Source organism: Cuculus canorus, chromosome 1 (genome assembly GCF_017976375.1).
Source record: "Cuculus canorus isolate bCucCan1 chromosome 1, bCucCan1.pri, whole genome shotgun sequence".
In the NCBI taxonomy this organism is placed as follows: Eukaryota; Metazoa; Chordata; class Aves; order Cuculiformes; family Cuculidae; genus Cuculus; species Cuculus canorus.
Window position 1 is genome coordinate 167,906,677 of NC_071401.1, and position 22,111 is coordinate 167,928,787.

Here is a 22,111-nt window from a genome sequence, read left to right on the forward strand (position 1 = left end):
TGCTGTTCTCCTTCTTTCTCTCTTATGTTTTTCATGTGCTTTATTTGCTCTTGAGGAAGGATTTGTGTGACTGTGAAGATGATTGAAGCACCATTTTCTCAATCATTCCCTGGATCACTTCTTTGTGCCGTTCCATCCTTTCTTCCTGTGACTCTTCTCTTTGTGACAAAAAGCACTGATAATTGCATAGATCACCTCCAAATCCAGGATCAAAGGTTTAGTATTTTGATTTTCTGCTCTTCAGGCATTTTATTTTCTTTCCCACATTATGAGAAATCTGCAAAACAACTCACTGCAGAATTGAATCTATTTTCCTCTGTAAGTTAAGAAAGAAGGGAAATATTCTTAGTAGACCTTATCTGTTGTTTTGGGAGGTTGATAGATTGCATTCTATCATTGAGAATGTAGAGTGACGGTTTTAAAAGTGCTTACAGAATACCTACTGCTGGAAGCCACACGGCTGAGGAAGGCAAGGCTGCCACGGTGTCACTTTGACCATTTATGGGAGTGATAAAACTGAACAAACTCTGGGCACATAGTCTGCTTACCCACCATTTGCTAGGTTAAATGAAAAGATGTGTTGTGTTCCTCATTTATCAAAAATGTATAGATGCATTCAGAGTGAACAACTCTTTAACGCTGTACCATGACATACTGGGTTAAAATAATCCCAGGTGTAATACTTCTGGAATAAACAGAGTACACAGACAGTCAACCTACAAAGTGAAAAACATTTATGGGAAAGTAGATATTACTAATGCGGTGCTTAAAACTTTCAGCCAAAGTAAAGAACTTCATCTTAATGACATAATGGCTAGATAAAGACCCAGCTTTCCTCAGAACCATGCTGGAGTTATTTTTTTCTTATGTACAACCACTAGATCTTCCCTTTCCTTTAGCAGTAGCCAATCACAAAAGTGCAAAAAAGGCAGATGACTGAAGCACTCTTAACAACAAGCAACATACCATTTGTTCAGTGTCTGCATTAGCTAATTAAATTAGAAGCTGAAAGAATCAAAAGTACATCCACTAAATGGTTTGGTTTTATGTGAGTTGGATTTATTTGTGTTCAAGCTTACAGATAATTCATGATTCAAGAAACTGCTTGTATGTGCAGCCTGTTCATGTGGTATTTTGTTTCTTGAAAACTTCTCAAGATTATAAAAAAAAAAATTACCGTTCCTGTAGCTACATTTTATCATCAAAGACAATGGGAGTGCAGAATTACGGTTTACTCGCCCACACACTGAAGGAAATTGTATGTCATTCCTGCATCCTGACTGGCTGGTGATGGCAAGGTCTTATTTTCTTTCTCCTCTCTTTTGTTTCTTGCTTTTAGGAAACCTGAATGTCCTCTTTCCTTTATTGTCCCACTTGTCTTTCTGCAACCTGTAACAAGAATTTTTACCAAAGGTGCTTCGTTACATTCCCAGACCATGGGAATGAGTTTTTGCTGTTATTTCTGTTGTCACATAGATTTAAAAATATAAACATCTTTTTATATTTTTGCTTTTTGAGGCAGTGAGTAAAAGAGGACTGAACAAACACACGACATTAAAGTAATAAAATATCAAGTGAATTTCCTCTGCATTCTGAGCTAATTATTTTTCCCACTTTGGTCACACACAGCTAAAGAGCATTTAAAGTGATGCAAATTAGAAGAGGGTTAATATACACACTACAGCTTCATCTGCTGCTCTCCCAGCGGAGAATAACTATTCCCCCTCAACCACCACTTTCAAGTTCTATAGCTTAGTGTGACCATTTTAATTGTTTCTTTTCTGCAAGGCATGAAGATAAACCATGCATGAATCAATACATGAATGATTCAGCCTCTGGTCTAGTTTACTGATATACTCATCATTTATATCCTTGCATAATTTGCAGAAATTGAGAGTGTAGCTGGGCTTTGCATTCAGCTGAATGTAGCTTGTTTACACAGTCCAATGGGGTTTCATGTTCCAAAAAAAGCAAATCCTGTAGGGATTGCTCAAGCAGGAAGAAAACATCTAAGGTTTTGTGCTAACACAGACGCACTTCAGTATCTAGATGTGCCAGCACTTTAAGTCAAACTTGGTAAGATCACCGCTCTCTTTAGCGCTGAGACAAACAATCTCAATTCAAAGGGAGTTTTGGCTCCCTGGGAAAATGCTCTTCAGCCTCAAATTCAGTAAGCTGAAATATCAGCCACCAATTATCAGTCAGATTCATCTCATTGAGCTGTAGTTGCTTAAAAATTAGGGAGGTATTCTAAGTTACTTGTCCAGGTTCCTGGAACACACTGAGATACTCCCCACACACACACACTCAGCTGTTCCCCAGACCTTGGGGTTGTCTTTCAAATAGCCAGGATTCATCTTCTGGGACCACCACTTCCTAACTGGCTCGTTCTTGGATCTTAGCCTCAACTATCATCTGCCAGTAACCTTAAAGAGAATGAGATGTGAGACCACAAAATGTAAGTCACAGTATTTATTCCCAACATTTTTTGAAATCTCTCTTTATCATCAGAATGTTCCCTTCTGCTTTCTGTACCTCTCTTGTCGTATATCACAGGGATGAGGACTAATGGGAACATGATGCCTGCCAGGTTCCCTTAGAGTTCTTTTCCATAGGGAATGGTGTTCTTCCTCCATTCTTACCCCTTCCTCACAATCATAGAATCACTAGGTTTGAAGGGACCCACTGGGTCATTGAGTCCAACCCCAAAGCTCCCCCAGGCACCAATGGAAACTGGGAGGCCTTACAGGCTATCTGCCTTCACAGTCTCTCTCTCTTATTTTGGATTTCATTTGCTTTTGGCAGGGCAGCACTCTTTCTGTGATCTCTCTTAGCTGCATTCTCCCAGGGACATATCTTTTATATAGTGAACTTTTAAAGATTCCAGGGAAGTATTTGTGTCTTTCAAAAGTCCAGTATCTGTTTGAAGTGCTAGATTTAGCAGTTAGAATTACAAAACAGTAGAAGCCTATATGTGAGGAAAGATGTTTTTGGATTGCAAGGATATTTTCACTTTGGTTGTAACTGTCAAAGGGGATTTCACAGCTATCCGTGTTATATCTCGCCCCTGCAGCTGACATCAGAGCAACCTTTGCTGCTACTTGAGTAAAAGGAGACTCAGGGAAACACATTATTCAATTTTGTACAGAGAAAGAACAAAAAATGTATTGTCAGAACCAGTCTGGATCTCCACATTGAATAACATCTGCATTTAAAGAGAAACATGAAGTCGTGGGCTTAATGAGTTATTGCTATTTCCTAAAATGTACAGATGAAGTGTTTGGTTCTGTGAGAGTCAGAAATCTCAGAACAGCCATGTCCCATTAGCACAGTACATCAAACACCACAGGCTGATTTTTAGTTCATTTGAAGGCTGAGGATTTACACCACTGACAACAGCCATACATCTGGTCACATACAGTCAGGAAATGAATAATTCTACTTGCAACGAGGAGAGTGAGGGTGCAATAAAAACATATCCTGCAAAGGGATCTGCAAGGGGAAGTGGGAGGAGAGCTCAGCTCACATGAGAAGAACAAAGCCTGTCTCGTGCCTGACCCCACTCTTCTGCAAAACACAGCACGGGAAAGGGCCTGAGCCTCTAAACATATGAGATATTTTCCACGCCTGTAATTCAGCCTACGTGACAGTCTGTACCCAGGGTGCCAAAAGGGCACCGAGAGGTCCTTCTTGCACCAAACCACCTGGACTCTGAGCAGAGCCCAGTCCATTTTATTTGGCTAGGCCAGTTCTGGTAATTATTTCTCTAATCACAGATGGGTTTCGGAAGCAGTTAAACAATAAGAAGCACATCCAGCAGGGCTGGGAGACAATACAAAAGCATGCACTTTTTTTGATATTTCTGACATTCACGATATTCCTGAAGTAAAACAAACACAGAGAAAGAAGCTGTGAGCCTGTGAGTCTTTTTGAACATATAATGCAGTGAGAAGGAGCATAAATACCATTTTGTTTTATTTTGTCTTAGCACATTGCCTTCAATGACTTCAGTCTTGCCCACTTCGGGCAGAAAAAAACTCCACTGACCTGCCTCCAAAGCGTGTTGCCGGAAGGGAAGCAGGACCAGTCAGCCCCTTAACTGGGTTAAATAGAAAATATACCTACTCTTGCTTAAAAATTAAACAGCTTTGTATGGTGACACTCTGGTGGCTTGGGCTGTTTCAGTGACAGCCCAAGTGTACATCTAGTGATACCATAAGAGTGCCTCTCCTATTTGCAGAGACATATTTGTGTGGTACAGACATATGTCTTCTGGATATCTTTGGCCACCTGCTGTTTTGTTTTATCTGATTAATATTTTATTGACTTTTCATGTAATTGGCATATCCATTCACATAGTAATTAAAATTAGAAGTATTTTATTTTGTGGATATCTGCAGAGTTGTGACACCTGCCCTAGATGGTGTATGTGAACATCTTTTATTCATAGATTTTGTGACCTAGAACCAGAATTGTTTTAAAGCAATTAGCCATGGCAGATGAGTACTAAACCAGATGACAAACAAACACAATGAAACATAAAACTGATTATTTCTTCTCTCACACACCAATAAATGGCAAGAAACTTCAGTGTGTTCGGCAGAGTGCTCCACTTCCTCTTCCATATGCATTTCTGAAATGAAAGGTATATTTTCTATTAATGTAGGTATGCTACATCTAAAAATAAATACATTGTGATCTTGCCTTCACCCAGGATTAAATGAGAGCAAAGCTAAACTTGCCTCCTCAGAGGAATGTAGACAGATCATTGATGACAGCAGACGGTAGAGGTGCTTGGCCACTTGGGCTAAGTAGAGTGGATTCAAAGTGCTCTGGTCAATAACCACCTAATTGGCCTTGAAGGGCTTCAGATCTTTGGTTCCCATGACAAAAGTAAGAATCTGCTAAAATTTATCAAAGAATTTTTGGTTTAACTTAAATTTCAGTAAAGTAAATGATGCAGTCTATATTTCCTTGAAGTTTATCACAATTTCTTTTTGTTGATGGATGAGGTGGGATTGTTCCTCGTATGCAGGTGAGATGTATATTTGGATCCTCATTTTGAGAAATCAGATGTCAGAGTAGAATTAGGTGCTTGATGGCTTCTGACAGTAAAAGTCAAGGGAGGTAGGACGTATTGCACACTTCAGCAAAAACAGTCTGTGCATATTGAAAGATTTTTATTGTAACTGTAAAAGAAGAAATCTTTGAAATAACTTTCAAGACACTCAGTCTCACAACTAAATTAATGATTCACTCTATTCCAGCTTTCTTTACGACCCTGGATAACCACATTGAATGCACACTTGCTTTTTATATTTGAAATTAGACTCTGTTGCATGTGATCACACCTATTGGGGGATCTTACCTGCAGATCCTACCTGCCTTCCTGAGGGAAGCATATCTTTGCCTGGCTGACAGACTGGGAGGGACACTGCCAACCACCACTGGGACAGGGTGTTTCTCAGCTTGGAGCTTTGCCTGCAAGAGATGGGAAGACCCTGTCCCACCCATGACGTACAGAACCAAGGAGAGGAGTGGTGCCAGGGCAGACATCTTCCCTTGCCCCACTTCTTAGGGTCATGCTGCAATAAGGAGCCCCTGCCAGATCCACAACAGGGCTTTTCTTCCCCAAGGGTGAGTGGGGATCACCCAGCCACTCCTGGGCAGCACACAGGCTAGCCTGAGCTTCAACCTCTTGCAGCCCAAATGGCAGCGGTAACCCCAAGAGGCGCCCTAAGCGACAGGCTGGGGGTGCAGGGAGGAGCAGCCGCTCAAACCACCTCTCTGCTGTGGACAATGGTGTCTACAGCACTCCCTGCTCTCTGTGCAAAGTGCAGCAGACGGTGGTTATCTGATCTAGCCTCACTGACCTTGGACCAATGAGGATATGGAGCAGCCACATGGCCAGGGCACTGGAAAAGCAGCTTAAAATCTGTTCCCAACTGTTTCCCAGAGGGTGTTTACTTCCTCCCAGCTGACAGGCATGACTTACCATACGAACACTCCTTGCCCCTTTGAGGACAAAGTCAAACAAGCAAACCTTCAGCAGCAATTTGGGTTTGTGCAACTTCGCTCTCGGACACATTGAGTGATCACCAGCAGGGAACTGCCTCTTAGCTGGGAGATGGTAACAAAGAGCCTGGAGTTCAAAGACTAGCCAGAGTCATCTATTCAGTTATGGTAACAACCAAGGTACAAATCACAACAGACTCTGAAACAGAATTGCTATTAGACTCAACAAAAGATGGGTAATTGTTCCTGAATTCCTTCAATACTGAAAAGTGTACCTCCATGATTTCAGCCTGATGCAAAGTAACCAGTCTTGAGCTCTTCAAATATGGATTCAGAGAGAAAAATGGCAAAACAGAGACCTCCCTGAGCAACAGGTCTACAAGATAGCATCATCACCCACCTGATACCTGCCCCCCGCATCCAGCATGTCGTCTTCCTGCATGAATGCTGAGCCTTAGCTGGAGAATCACAGGGAAAGGAGGAGTGGTCTAGCCATGAGAAGGATCACAAAAACTCAAACTGGGAAAGAAACAGAAGTAGAGTGAAAGGAAGATGAGAGGGATATGGGAGAGAAGGTTGTCCAGAAGAAGAAATAATGGTGCTTGTTAAAGGATGGACATCTCCCTATCAGCCCCTTTCCCCCAGGAGGCAGGAGTGCTGCAGCAAGGAGTGGGGTGACTCAGAGTGCTGCATCTTCCCCCGAGCCAGGACGGAAGGAATGTCTATGCTGCACCCTGATAGACGACTGATTGTACGTGAGGTGTTGGAGCCTGGATGAGACGTAAAACCAAGGTCCTGTTTACTATGTCTACTCATCAAAGCTCTTATCATTTTCACTTCAGAAGAACAGAATGTGACAACTAGTTTCCTGCCCAAGTTTTAACCAGGTCATTGATCTATTTTTCCACATCAGTGTAAACACTGTTTTCATTTGTGGTAAAAATCAGGGCTGCTGGGTGCCCTTAAATGCTACACAGTTGTCCTCCCAAGTCATAGTTGAGGAAAATAATTTTAGCAAAACCATTATTTATAATGGTCTATAATTATCTATAATATTGTCATTGATAATTCTAATCTACCACCTATGTCTCTGTCTCAATTCTACAGCAAAACTTCCTGTAATTTCTCCAGTGAAGCTTTGCTGCACACAAATCAAATTGAGAGAAGCATTTATTGACGTGAAATACAACTGAGAGAGCATTTCCCAGGGTATATGCCCTAAACAAATAGACATTCCTTTCAAATTTCCAGTATGATTTAGAGTGTTCATGTGTGTTACTCTGATGCAAAAATAGTTGTCATGCAAGAGCAAACTGCATTATGCATTCAAAACTGTCATTGTGTTGAAAGGAATATGGAATACCAACATCAGAGTTAATTCAGATGCAGATCATTCTCCTTTCTCGGAGGAACTGAGCTTTGGCCACCAGAACCTATAGAGCAATCATCCACCTCTCTGTGATAAAATGCAGGATGTATGCATTTGGGGCAGTTTGAACAACCAGTTCAACTTTTTAGCAGCAGTTAGTAGCCTGGTGTTCCTAAACAAACACTTGTAACTCCATTTTCATTAACCATCGTCTTTAGCTGGTGTACATCCGGACAGCCCTGTTGCGATTCTTGCCTTGTATTACACAAGATGCTGCCTGATATTAACATACAGCATATTTCCTAACACTTTCGTGTTGATAAATAAGGTATTTGAGGCAGAGAACACCCTTTAACGCTTTGTCTGGAAAGCAGAACACTGTCTTCTCTTGACGTGAGTGCATAAGAGGGGTAGAGGTTGAGAGCAGATAGGAAATATGATTGTTTATTGTCTTGCATCCACGCATAATCGATCCAAGGTTTTCCCACTCTAAAGCCTAAAAGTACTACTTAGCACTGACAAAAGCACCATTTGTTACCTCAAAAAGGGATTGGTTCAGAGCTGCGGAAACACAACATATCAAATCTGTTAGGTTTCCTGCCTCAAAATTAAACATCTCTCATAGAATACTGAGACAGACAAATTAACAAAATATCTAATTAAAGCAGATACTTTTGAACCAGATGGCCATAGTCCTATGTCTGAGATCACAGCCAGCTCTATCAGCCAGCGTTCCAGATACAGGAATAAGACACACAGTCACCTTATATGAGTCAGTGACACGTGACTTTGCTTGTGACTTTAGATAATTTTTTACAAACACACCGGTTAGGACCTGTGGGGTCAATTATTGGTACTCCTTAGCTAAGAACAGATTACAGAGCAGGACTTGATGGGCCTGATTGACCAGTCTCTGTGCTAACGAAACATCATGGACACTGCTGGTTGCACACAGAGGTAAATGGAGAGCCTGCCGGGGGAAGGAGGGGCTCTGATTTGAGTCAGAAAGGTATGCAGTGAGAACAAGCAAGTGCTGACTGTGCTCCAAGCAAAAGAAAAGGAAGAAAAATAAATGCAGCTGTAATTGTCTTGTTTTTTAAATAGATATAATTAAATGCAAATTTAGTAATTCTTTTTTTTCCTTCAGAGTACTCAGCTTTTGAATAAACCACAGTGCTTCCTCCCCTCACTGTGCTGTCAGATGACTTGTTACAGACATGCTGGTCACCTGTGTCCACTTCCAACCCCTACGCATGCTACTGTATTGGGTGCCCTGTTAGCTTAGTCAGGTTGCATGAAGAAAGGACCATCGCACATTTCTGGATTTGCATAAGGCCAGTGATTTGTTAATTGTTTAAGCTATGCCAGTTCTGTCCCTTCTTTGAAAGAAACCTCGTCATGAATTCAATCAATCTGAAAAAATGAACCATGTCTTAATGTTTTATAATCAGTCCCCACAGTCCCTTTATTTACAAACCAAACATCTAGTTTCTTTGCAGGAGAATGTAAGAAATGTGAGCAAATGCAGTCACTTCCACCACAGGTCCCACTTAGGCAGGGCAGGGACACAAATTCCTTCATGTTCCCATTTGCTACGCGATAACAGTGCTAATGATGGCAGTGTTGACAAGGCAGAGCCATTTATCAGTCTCTAGTCTGACATCATTCAGAGCTCGGATAGTGATGAGCATTAGGTGTCACAGGACACTGTCATCAGCCCTCAGCGGCTGCCAGCTCAGGACCTCTGCAGACTCTCCAATGGCTTTAGAGAGGCCAAGCTCTTTCCATTCACCAGGCACATCAATTTGAGTTAAATGTGGGTCACTCCAGTGTGATGCATAGTGCTAAAAATGCTGAAGCTGTGCCTCCAACATCATTGTAGCCCTCTTCAATCCCACCTAGTCTTCACTTTCCTGGGTCAGAAAGTTCATCCTGCTTGAGTAGCTTCAAGTAACTGCATGCCCTGGGCTTCTGCTGCTGCTTACTTACATGGTCTTACCTCTTGCAGCACAAAGGGGAGCACACTGAATGTGGCCCTCAGGGATGTGTGTAGTATAAATGAAATTGAAAGAAAAAGTGCAGATGGAGTTACTATTACCATCGGGGTACATGGCATTACTTCACAGAATCACAGAATCACTAGGTTGGAAAAGACCTCCAGGATCATTGAGTCCAACCATTCCTATCAACCACTAAACTATGACCCCTGAGCATCTCATCCACACGTCTTTTAAATACTTCCAGGGATGGCGACTCAACCCCCTCCCTGGGCAGCCTCTGCCAGTGCCCCATGACCCTTTCCATGAAAAATTTTTTTCTGATATCCAGTCTGAACCTCCCCTGGCAGAGCTTGAGGCCATTCCCCCTTGTCCTGTCCCCTGACACTTAGGAGAAGAGGCCAGCTCCCTCATCTCTACAATTTCCTTTTAGGTAGTTGTAGAGAGCAGACTTCATAATTCTAATCATAAAATTCTGGTTTTCAGCTGCTTATAATTTTGTCAGACTCAAGGGGGTGTCAGGAGGAAGTTTTTCGTGCCAGGTGTCTACCTATGGCTGAATCTTTTATTTAATTATTTTGCAGATTTTCAGCAAGTGGTTCAGCCATTTCTAAGAATGAAATTGGGGGCAGGGGAAGGAGAGAGAAATGTTGTCAAGGCAACGGTAATCCTATTATTTTCTAACTTCTGAGTGCCTGAGTAGGCAACCTTTATCTTCTTTTCATGCCATTTTTGTACATAATAATAATGTAGGAGACAATTATTCTCATCAGTATTAAGAAAAGAACATGCCAGGGTAGTGAAGAGACAGTAAGACATGCTTTTGCAAACAAAACAAACCGGCACCTTCCTATTGTTGGCTGCTGGATCTCCCACTGTTATTTTGAAAATGGGATTTCAGGGCCTAACTACTCTGTTAGCAACATCTCTTTAAATTGCCCTTCATCCGGACAAGATCAAGAAACTCATTTCCCCAGCTTGAAGTGCAATTGACAGCCTCCACACGCTCTGGTATTGAAATTGTTGAACATATGTTAGTGTTCAGTAGTCATTTCCCTCTAGATTTTATGGCTCATTGTCATTTTTCACACAACAAAATGTTTTAATGAGGAGAAAGGCTCTGCTTTATGTTTTGGGGAATGTCCCTGGGGAGAGAATTTTAATTTGTGCATGATGGGGGCGACTTTTAAATCGTATTGCATCAGTTACCGTTTTTCAGATAAGATGTGTTCTGACTATAAACTGAGCCTACAGCACATTTGTGGAGTGCACTAAATGAAAGAAAAAAAACATGAAAGAAAAAAAACCCTAATAAATGGCCTAGGAATCCTGCTAGATTTGCATGTTCTCCTTTTCATCCTCTACAGCAAATAAATTTCGTCAAAAAAATTCATGGTTTGGGGTTATTTTTCACCATTGGAAAAATACAGATCTGTCAATACTGGCAGTACATACAACAATGTAGATCAGAGATTGTTTTAGGAAAAACAAGCAGAGTGGAATGTAACAGTCATACTTTAATAGATCGTTTTGTGTTTCCTTTCAGAAAAGATTTTATTTCCAAATTTTTGTTTGTTTGTTTGTTTATATTTGCCTATTGTTTTTCTTTGAGTCATTTCTGGTATTTTAATATCATTGCTCCATATTTTTATATTCTCATGCTGCAAAATATGGAGGCAATAACTCCTAGCTAATAGACCACTGAGTTGCATCAAATGAAATTTATATTCTATTCAGGGTTTTACCACTGCACTTCTGGCCTGTGTGACAAGCCATTTTACTTCTCTTTTTCCATTCCCCAGCCGGTGAAATGGGAATGATACATGATCTCACTGATTATGTACATTGATATCTGAGCTTAAAGGCCCCGTGGAAAAGCTGGATTTCATTATTTGCAGGTTATATATAAAATATGTATTATAAGTGTTTACCTGTGCATAAGGATTCTAATGGGCATGAGAAGAGACATATTATAGGGGATGTCAATAGTATAGATTTTGTTCTTATTCAAAGTGAAAGGTCTCCAAATATAGGATTTTTTCCACTTTTTCTTTGGCTTCTGCTCATGTTTTGCACCATCCAGCAGGGCCTGTGTCTTTGGGTATTAACCTGCTGTGCTTCCTCCCACTTTGTCAGAGCTTGTCGCTTTTCTGCTATAGGAAGCTGAGCTCACAGTACTTTTTCAAGTATGTTTTGACAACCCATGCAGCTTTGTACCTAGCTAATGTGTGTGTAGGTACTGAATTCAATCCAGCACTGTACACCAATTAAGTAAAGGCATTTTGAGAACAGATGTGACATTTTAAAACTCAGCAGCAAAACCTACTTCAACAAAACACCAAGAAAAACATTAGCAGCCCTATGAAGAATTTCTGAGAATATCAGAGATGGTTTTACTACTGCAACAACAGCAACAAAAATAAACCCGTGACAGGAACAGGAAAACAAACTCGTTAAATAGCAGCAAATCAGCCAGTGTGAAAATCTGATGAGAAGTAGTTGGCTGCAAAGGAGTATTTGTGGATATACCACATCGCACCACAGAGATACAGGATGTTATTAGTACAACGTGAACCTTCACTCAGCCATCATTAAACCACAGGCTGTGCTCACTCTTGGGTTGTTTAACTAGTTGTGAGATGCATTTCACAGAATCAGCTGTTCTACTGTATAAAGTACACCAACTGTTCTCCACCTAACAGAGTGAACTAAGCTACTTCTTGTCATGCAGCAGAATTAAAGAAACAATGCTGCATGTGTTTTCTCCTCCTCCCCACCCCCCTTAAAACCAAACTATTGTGGTAGTATATAGAGAACTTGGACCTCACACCTACAAGTGCTTCAATGTGTGCTGAATTTTACTCCTGAAAACCAGTTTGAACTAGTGCAGGTTTTAATCCTGACTTTAATTAAATAAATGGCAGGATCCCCACTGGGAGGAAGCTAAGTTCTTGTGCCTTAGCAGGAACAGCAATATGGTTCTATGCCCACAGCAGTATATGGGATTTTTCTCGCTAATCATGTGTTAATCAAGCCCTCTGTTCCAAATAATAACAATAATTAAGTACATTGTATTCCCAAGAGGCAGGTATAGTGGTGCAGGCAAAGGTCAATACAGTTCATGCAGTTCAAACACAGTCAGTATAGAATTTGCTCATTACTGGGCTTAGAAAACAAATGCGGATGTTGCTTATCTGTCATTTTAACCACTACGATAGCACTGGCATAGTCGAGAAATCCACAGATGTGGAACAGCAGCTGACAGCTATATTTTCTGCACTACTTTGAAAAAGGTAAAATACCTGATGTTTTTCTAGCTCTTCCAGTAATATACAGGTGCTTTGCAAAGAGTAACTGAAATCTTGTTATGGCCACACACACACACATATATGCACATGTACAGTGACATCTTTGTAAGTAGTGAGAAGCTGAGGGTCAGACACTAGGAAAACTGAAGGTTTGCAAAAGTAATAGAAATGAACACAAAAATAGAAATGAACCATAGATTTCCTCACTCACAGTCTTCCTTTGAACATTAGGACGCAGTTCAAACAAGAAACAACAGCAACCATAGCAGCATCAGGAGAGCATTAATGTGCTTGTAGAGGTGGGCTCCCAGAGTATGCTCTGCAGTTTTTGCTCTGATGATAGACATTTGCAACATGCTGAAATGCCCTATAGCCTTTCTCTCTCCTCACCTAAGAAATATATCTGACCTTTACATTTCAATTCTTGTGCAATGTGGATAGCATAAAAGCTTTAACCAGGCAAGACAAATAAAAACCAATATACATGACTGCAGTCACGTTATTGGGCTTGGATGCTTTTGCCCAAGCATTGCCATGGCTTCATTTGCTGAATAGTGAATGAACAGCACTTTTGCAGGTTTAACCTTTGCTTTATATTACTTCTCATTTTCCGAGCCATAAGGAGTTTTTTCTCTCTTCTTGAACTCACCTGCAAAAGCACAATTTCCTTCTTCTGCCACAAAACACCTACACACAGGGTAGAGACAGAAAAAACACTGTTATCATTTCTCCTTGGCCGATTTGAAGAGATCGAGTAGCTAAAAGCGGCAGTGTCTCTGCCTTGTTTACATTCCTGCTGAGCAGGTACAGGCAGGGCACAAACCCAGATGTGTCTACCAGGGCACTGCTGCACACAGCACCTCCTCTAGAAGCTGAAGCTCTGCCAAAGGGAAACTCAAGGGTCTTTTCACAGTATCTAAGGTGGGGATTAACTCTTGCAATTGTGTGCAGGGTTTAATTTCCTTGAGGCAACATTTCTCATGCCATAAAGGCATATTTCTCTGGTTTATTTTGCCTCTAGTTACTCAGCATACCTCTCATAAAAAGAGGAATAGAATATTATCTGACTTGCTCTTACTTTTTTACAGATCATATTTTGCCAGCAATGCCTTGCCCAGTCTGAGGACACTTTCAAAGCACTGTTTTCCACATTTTTTAAGCCTGAACTCCTTTCATGTTAAATTTCTAAATGTCTGACTTGGCCCAGGTTTTCACAATTCCTGAATCTGGGTACCTCCCTATGTGACAATAAAACAATTTTTTACAGGGAATGAATACAAGGACTGTTGAAAAGTCAGGCCTCTGAAGCATTGCACATATCGGATTTAACCACAACTTTGATAGCCTAAATAATTAGGCATTTTTAAATATATGAGCAAAATTTTTATTTTTTCTAGGAAAGCTTTTCAATGTTGAATGCTTCCATAGCAACTTCTTTGCACCAGTGGGTCAGTGGGGTGGCACGTGTACTAAGTTTCAGAAGGGCTGTTTTCTTGTCTCTCCTTGCTCACGGAGCTAGGGCAAATCTCCCTACGTATAACTTTTCATGGACTCATGTGTGGTGTGATTCCAGATCTATTAAAGAAATGTTTTCCTCAAAATTGAGTTGTTAGAAATAGCTTGTTAGCTATGAATCCTCAATCCTCCTCTCCACTAAAAATATTTACTTCAGCAAGCAAAATATTGCTTTTTATCTTGAGGACTCTGCATTTTCCCCTAGACAGTACTCCTCTGGCCCTTTCCACAGATACAGGTAAGAAAAATCATCACGGTCCAAACCTTTCCGTTTTTACATGTAGGCACAATGACTTGTGTAAGATGGGTTTCACCATTTTTCCAGCAAAGCCAAGGATTGACCTGCCAGTGGTGGTGTTGAGCAGGATTTTGCATCATACGCACAAACAGCACCAAGAATCAAAGGAGGAGAAATGAGCAGGGCTTTCTGAGCCAAGGAGATAGTTTTCACCTGAAGTCCTTGCCTGTATGGCTCCTCATCTCTTCCCCGTTAACGTACAGTTAATTGCTGCACTCATGTGGCATGCACTTTGCTGCGGATGCTAACAGCTGGGTGCACTTGGGATAGCGTTGCTGAGGGCCAGCTATCTTCTTGTTGCCAGCTGCATCCATCTCATGGGCAGCGTGTGCAAAGAACATGGACCTTGCTGCTGGGGAAGTGAAGAGGCATGGAGGGTCAGATCCAGCCAGCTGAGAGTAAAGGAGAACAAACAAGTGAGAGGGAGACAGGATATCTTGGGAAACTGCAAATGTCTTATCTAACAGGCTCATAACACCACCAGTCTGGCCTATTGCCCCAGACATTTCTTCCAGTTGCTCCTGGTATCATATGGCACTGAATGCCTGCATTCTCCTCCTGCACTGCCACTTGTCTACATTTCCACTGCAATTAATAAAGCCTCAACTGCCTTGTGCAGTCCTTGTGAACGGCTGCTCAGTGCTGATACATTAATTCTCTTGGAAAAGTTTACAACATTTTAATCTAATTGGTCTTGGCAAGGAGGGACAGACACGGTTAAAATGCCCGCATCTTGCTTGTGATGACTGTTTCAAGCTTCTAGGGCTTAACTGGTGCAGAAGCTGAGGGAAAAACCTTCTGAAGCAGTAAGTTTCCAGTGAAACAAGCAGTGCTTGCACAAAGCCTGGTGTGCTGCTCCAAGCCATACTCCCACCTTTGCTCTTTAGCTGCTTGAAATTTTACACGGACTTTACCAAGAACATTTTTTTCAAATAATAAGAGTAACCATAGTGTCTTCATCACGACTTCTGCTGTTAGACATCCACATCTAAATTGAGCTACTGCAGCAAACTCAACTGAAGCTGAAAGCTACACGCAAGTGGGGAAGTGATGCCTGGATAAACTGAAGTAACTTCCCAAGGTTATGCATAAAATCTGTGGCTTGGTGCAGGAAATGAGCTCAGATCTTGCAAGTTGTGGTCCCAATGCCTTCGTGCACGTAGATATGAGGACAGGCTGAGAAAGTTGGGCTTGTTCAGCCTGGAGAAGAGAAGGCTCAGAGGAGATCTTATAGAGACCTTCCAGTACCTGAGAGGGGCTACAAGAAAGCTGCGGCGGGACTGTTCAGAAAGTCTTGTAGTGATAGGATGAGGGGGGGCGGGTATAAACTGGAGATGGGCAGATTTCAGCTTTACATAAGGAAGAATTTCTTCACCATGAGAGTGGTGAGGCACTGGCACAGGTTGCCCAGGGAAGTTGTGGATGCCCCATCCCTGGAGGTGTTCAAGGCCAGGTTGGATGGGGCCTTGGGCAGCCTGATCTAGTGAAAGGTGTCCCTTCCCATGGAAGGGTGTTAGAACTAGATGATCTTTAATGTCCTTCCAACCTAAACTATTCTATGATTCTATGATGCTATGATAGTGGTCATTAGCGTTTCTGTCAAATGACAACACTGAAGAGGAAAGGACACTTCCCAGAAATGTCAAAACCCAAACTCAAAAAGGCAACCAAAACCTCAGTGCTACAAAATCCTTCCACAGATGAATTGGAATAAGCACCTGTGCACAACCAGGATGAAATGCACCTTTGTAAGAATGTCTGTCTCTAAGCCACAGAACCCCAGCAGGCTCTCACTGCAAACAAAGTCTCGCGATAGCTGTTGGCAGTGACAAAAGATCCTTGGCAGCTTTATCTGTGCTGGAGCCAGTTGGATCTGATTCCTTTGCAAAGCAAGGGAGGAAGATAAGGATGATGTCTGTCAAAAGCAGACATGGCCATCCCCACTCTCCCAGTAGCAACAAAAGGAGCAAGCTGGCTCTCCACAGCACTCCCCACACATCTTTGACCCATGTCCATCCTGCTTTCTGGCAGGAAGTATTTTTTTTTTTCTTTTTGCCAGTATTGCCATTCTTGGCCTTGCACTGGCTCTGCAAAGCCCCACTGAAAATCCGAAGAAAGGAATACGTCTCAGATTCATATTAGCTTCAGCTCAGGAATAAATCTCACCTGCAGCATCCAGATGGCTGGTTTATGCTTTCATTGGATGTACTGCAGTTGAAGATGGCACATCCAAAGACATGTCCAAATGTAGGAGTTGGACAAAGAGTAAACAAGAGTTCTGTTCATGCACCGGCAGAGACTGTATCATATTCTTAATTGCCTCTGGGTGACATGACCATCCCTGCAAAAAGCATCTTGTGCCTGGAAAGTTAAGGGTTGCAGCAGCTGCCTCATTTCAATCCAGAGATCTTTTCTCTGAGATCACTGTGTTGCATTGCTCCAAGAATTTCAGATATATCTCCTCAGCATACCAGCTCTTGGCAGACCTACTAGTAAATACACAACACATAGTATGACGCTTTGACAGCTGCTCTGCCATGGACATATCTTAGACTCCTGTTACTATTCTCCTACTCAGCTGTGGTAGAAGTTGCTGCAGAAAGCTTGAAGAACAGTATCACTAATGTCAGTAGTCACTGGGGTCTGCCTCGGGCTTTCAGTAGGACTCCACTCTCCCTTGGTTGTCGACAGAGTAACTATTTCTACTTATTTTTCAACATCTCATATATTACACAAAAAGCAGAATGATCTGATGACTTGGTTAGTATCAACCAAAACAATGAAAAAAAAAATACCAAACACTGAAAAAGTCCCCGTAGTGTGAATACTATGCAAAATTTCATATATGAATGTCCAGCCTTTATGAATATGATTTTTAATTCTGAGACACTTTTCACTCAGAACAGTGAACTGTTCATTTTGAACTTAATTTCTCGACTATTTATTTACCACATACACACAGACCATAGAATATGGCTCCTGCATCAATGACCCATAGATTGTGTAAGGATATTTGCAGTTGGGACTAATGGCATGCAGGTTCATAGCTCTGGGTTTCTGATGAGAAAGAGGGAGTTGAACAGCACTTGGCACCAGGCTGGAAATAGGAAGCTGAAAAATCCAGAGTCTTTGACAAAAGTGTGATATAAACATAGCAAAAATTAAGAATCCAGGTCAGCTGCACTGGTAGCTCCCTGTGTTGCCTTCAGATGGTCTCTGTCAGCAAACCCACAACCATCTCATCTGAAATGAGCTTTAGTGGTCCACACACACATGTGAACACAAACACAGTGTCCAGGAAGGCAATCATAAAATTTACCTAGCAAACTGCACAACAACTGGCAGGAGATATTTGGCTGCTGCTTGAAAGATTAATGGCAAACCACCGATATCCTTCATGTCTAGCTTCACACAGCTCTGTTTATTATTTATTATTTATAAGGCAGCTGAGAGGAAATTCTAGGATGGTTGATCTCTAGTTAGTAAGTGGTACGATGTGCATGAAGGAAAAGATGGAAAAGGCCATGTGCACCTCTAGTATGAAAAAAGCCTGTAAGCAAACAATTCACACTCTAGTAGTTCTCATGCTCCCTATAGAAATCACACAACTACATAGTGTGAATTTATTTGTCCAGACACAACAAGTTATTGTCTTTTCAATTCTGACAAGTGTGAACTGCAAGAATAAAGGTCTGGAAATGCTATTATAAGACATTTGAGCAATGAAAATTTTAACAAGTGCCTGTGTGCTGGGCTACTTGGCTCTTAAGATTGCTTTCTTCATCTTATACCAAGGGTAACAACAACCTTTCACCAAGCTGCTGTGAGATTCAGGGAGATGAGGCTGGATGGCTTCTACAAGACATAACAAATTAAAGTTAAGGACTTGCAGACAGATTGTTACTAAATCACCAAATCTGAGACAGATGCATGAAATGTGAAAAGAGAATAGGAACTTGTCCATTCACACAGGTTACACTTTAATCTGGATTTTATGGAGACATACAGTATTATGAAATCTCTTTCCCTACATTTGGATAGTTTATGTACCACTTCTTATAGTTTCAAAACAATGGTGAGAAAATAGAGGAAAATCTCTTGTTAGTAAATATTTCCCAGCATTTCCAGCAATGTTGACCTTTCCTGGAGGGAAAAGTTCCAGCTACTATTTCAGTAACCCATCCTGTCATGCTGTCAGCTTGTTTGGTACCTCCTTTAAAGAAGAGTTGTACAACTAGCATTGAAATCCTTTTCAGCAAAGAGAGCAGCTGTACAGCATAAAACTGTAACAAGTGCCAAGTGAGTAAGACAACTGGCCCATGTTGCATGGTATTCTTTTTCAACACTGAAAAAAACAGATGCTATTGGGAAGTACACATGAGTGAAGACACTTTCTTCTCTCCTTTCTCTTTGTTGGGGGGCACTAGGAGACACCTCCTTGCCTATTACCTTTAGTATTCACAAACTTGTCTTTCTCTTTCTGAATCTCCTGATAATATCTGCAGCAAGTTCCTGAAGTTTGCTGCCCAATGGATAAATAAACCTTTCCTTTTACCAACTTTGAACTGATCCCATACTAACTTAATCATGTAGCACAGGCCCACAGTTCCATACACATTGTTTCTGCCACCATCCTTTTATTACAAAGCTCAACATTCTCTTTTCTAAACTAAACAGTCCTAGATTTTTCAGTCTCTTCAAGCAGCTGCTCCATCCTCTTGATAATTGTAGCTGCCTTTTCTGTACCTTCTCCACCTTCACTAAATCTTTTTTGAGATACAGAGACCAGGATTGCTCATGGTGCTGTAGGTGGGGGCACATCAGTTTTCAAATAGCAGAAAATCATGCCTACTATCCTGTTCTCCGTATCCTTCCTGAAGATACCCAACATTTTGAGGGTTGATTTATCTGGCCGTGCTGCACAGTGAGTTGATTTTGGCAACAGCAACTCTAAGACCTCTTTCCTGAGTTGTAATGGCAAGTTTCAAGTTCAGCATTATGTAAGCATGATTTAGATTATTAGATTAGTAATGCAAATACAGAATTCAAGCATATTTTGATACTATACTTAAAAAGCAAACCAACTATTTTTACAGTCCTTGGAACACAGATTTATTTCATTCTTTGACAACTTTTATAGCCTAAAACCTCATAACTGTTTTCAAGGAAAAAGAGTTACAAAGTGTCTTAGAAAACTAATTTTGCAAGCATTCGCTTGGGCAGCTGAAGTACAGCAAGTTACTATCAAAAGTGGTCTGGTCACTTTTCAGAATATTATTCATTAATTGAGAATTGATTGCATTAGGCATTTCAATTCTGATAACTCATCAAAACTGTCACCACACACAAAATATAAAGCAGTTACCTTCAATCACATAAAATATTGGATGTTATAGTTAAGTCCTACAGATAAATTTTAAGGATAAGGCCAAAACCAAAGCAGGTCATAGGACAAAATCTGTCCATGTTTAAGGTTGCTATCAAACTATATACTACGGGTCACACTTATAAATTATGGCATTGGTGGGAATTCTACCCACTGTAAACTGGAGCTATTTATTGCTTCTGCAGATATTTTTACCAGTTAACTGGAATCTTACGTATGTGTATAGAAATCACCTGCCTAAGATTGTTTTTGCTCCAAGTGAACTTGGCTGTTTTGCTAAATCTGTTCCTTGTTTTCTGCCAGGATGTTTTGGAAGTGGACTAGACGGTAGCCCTGCCTATTGCTACAAAAACAGCATTTACCCGACAGAGGAACTGATGCTTATGGATTTGTGCCAAAACCAATTGACCTGGTTATTCTGACTGGTAAATATCAGAATATTGGTTATAAAGAACCTGGGAAGTGTATTCATGTCTTGGTTCTAAAATCCTATTTATTGATACTTTTGCCAAAAGGAATAAAAAAAAAAAATACACTGAGTAGTCACTGTAAAAGAACACTGGACGCTGCTTCTACACTGTGTAAACTGCTGGAATATTCTCAGTCCTTGAATCTTAATATGAATTCAGTCTGTTGAAATCTGTATGAATTGAAGCTACCATTGAAATTGCTGCACCAGCTGGAGAGAAGATTACCCAGTTTAAAGCAGCACTATTGGGTTTGATAGCTCCAAAAAGAAGCACAAAATCATTTTAATTTTGTATTTCCTTGGTCTTGAATAATCATAGAACCATAGAATCAGTAGGTTGGAAAAGACCTTTGAGATCATCAAGCCCAACCATACCTGTCCACTACTAAATCATACCCCAAAGCATGCAATATACCAGTCTTTTAAATACCTCTAGGCATGGGGACTAAGCCACCTCCCTGGGCAGCCTGTTCCAGTGCCCGATAACCCTTTTGGTGAAGAAATATTTCTTAATGTCCAATGTGAACCTCCCCTGTTCCAAGTGTCACGTATCACTTGGGAGAAGAGACCAACACCCACTTCACTACAACCTCCTTTCAGGTGATTATAGACAGTGGTAAGGTCTCTCCTTAACCTCCTTTTCTCTAGGCTAAGCAACCCTAGTTCCTTCAGCTGCTGCTCATAAGACTTCTTCTAATTTCCTACCTTCCTCTGCAGGTAACAAGAAGTTGCTTCCTACCTCCCTTCCTAAGAACCCAAGAAAGCCCAAGGTATGTAAGCAAAGGTTTGAAGGGAAATCCTCCAGCCTCTGCATCTTCTGTGCTGGGAAATTTGGCCCTTGTCATTTCCATACTCAGTATTCCATGTCTGGCAGAGTTGTCTTTCTGGCTGTCATCCTAGGGAACTGTGTCTTCTCACAAGAGGACAGCAGGGAGAAAAGAAACACACTGGGAGATGGTTAATAAGTCTGCCTGGGCCAGCAGTTCTGTGCTTTCCTCTACTTGGAGTTCAGACAAAGCCACTCATTACCTCTGTACTGTGCTAACAGTACATATTTTAGCTTGTGTCATGTAAAGGTGAAGAGAGGCTGTGAGAATATCCTGGGATGTCCTCATCTGAAAATTTATTTTAAAAATCCTGTATTTTGAGAAAATGTGGACCATTCCGATGCCAGAACATTGTTACCTGAAGGACAACTTTTCTATCTGGAGAGCCTGCTGCAGAAAGGGTTGGCTCTCCGGGTGGCAAGGACATCATTCCAATTCCCCATCCCTCTAAACATGGATTGTAGGATTTCAGCAGGAGTCTCCAGTAGTGTTATCCAACACATCAGAGTCTGAGGGGACACCTTTGTAGATGCAAGAGGAAAAGGCAAGTCTTTTAAGTTAGGATGTGACACTGCTGGGAATCAAGAAGATCATTTCTATAAGGGGAAACAAATTTCAAAAGCAGTCTGATTCTTTTTCATGTTTTCAGACATGCCAGCTTAAAGCTAATTAGGCAAAGTAGTTTTTTTCTAGTCCTCTGAGTTTTGAGCTAATGTGTTTTGCTGGCTAAAGGACTTGATATTAGCCCTATCATAAACAGCCATGAAATCCGAGATGTCTTTTGTATCATTGTGATTCATGCAGAGACCTGTAGCATTTTATACCCAGCAACTGGTATAAAAAAATTGCCTTAATCAAGATAAAAATGACATTTTATTTATCAAAAATGAACTATCTATCAAAGAACTGAGTAAATTTGAACAAAAT

General features: G+C 41.1%; 1 long non-coding RNA gene across 1 annotated transcript; it reads left to right on the top strand.

The window, feature by feature from the left end:
* The first annotated feature begins 1,395 nt into the window (after window positions 1-1,395).
* Window positions 1,396-21,490, top strand: LOC128850639 (uncharacterized). The gene is made up of 3 exons (XR_008448030.1): window positions 1,396-2,458; window positions 20,192-20,313; window positions 21,075-21,490. It is a non-coding gene; the product is annotated as an uncharacterized LOC128850639 (long non-coding RNA).
* Window positions 21,491-22,111: the final 621 nt, after the last annotated feature.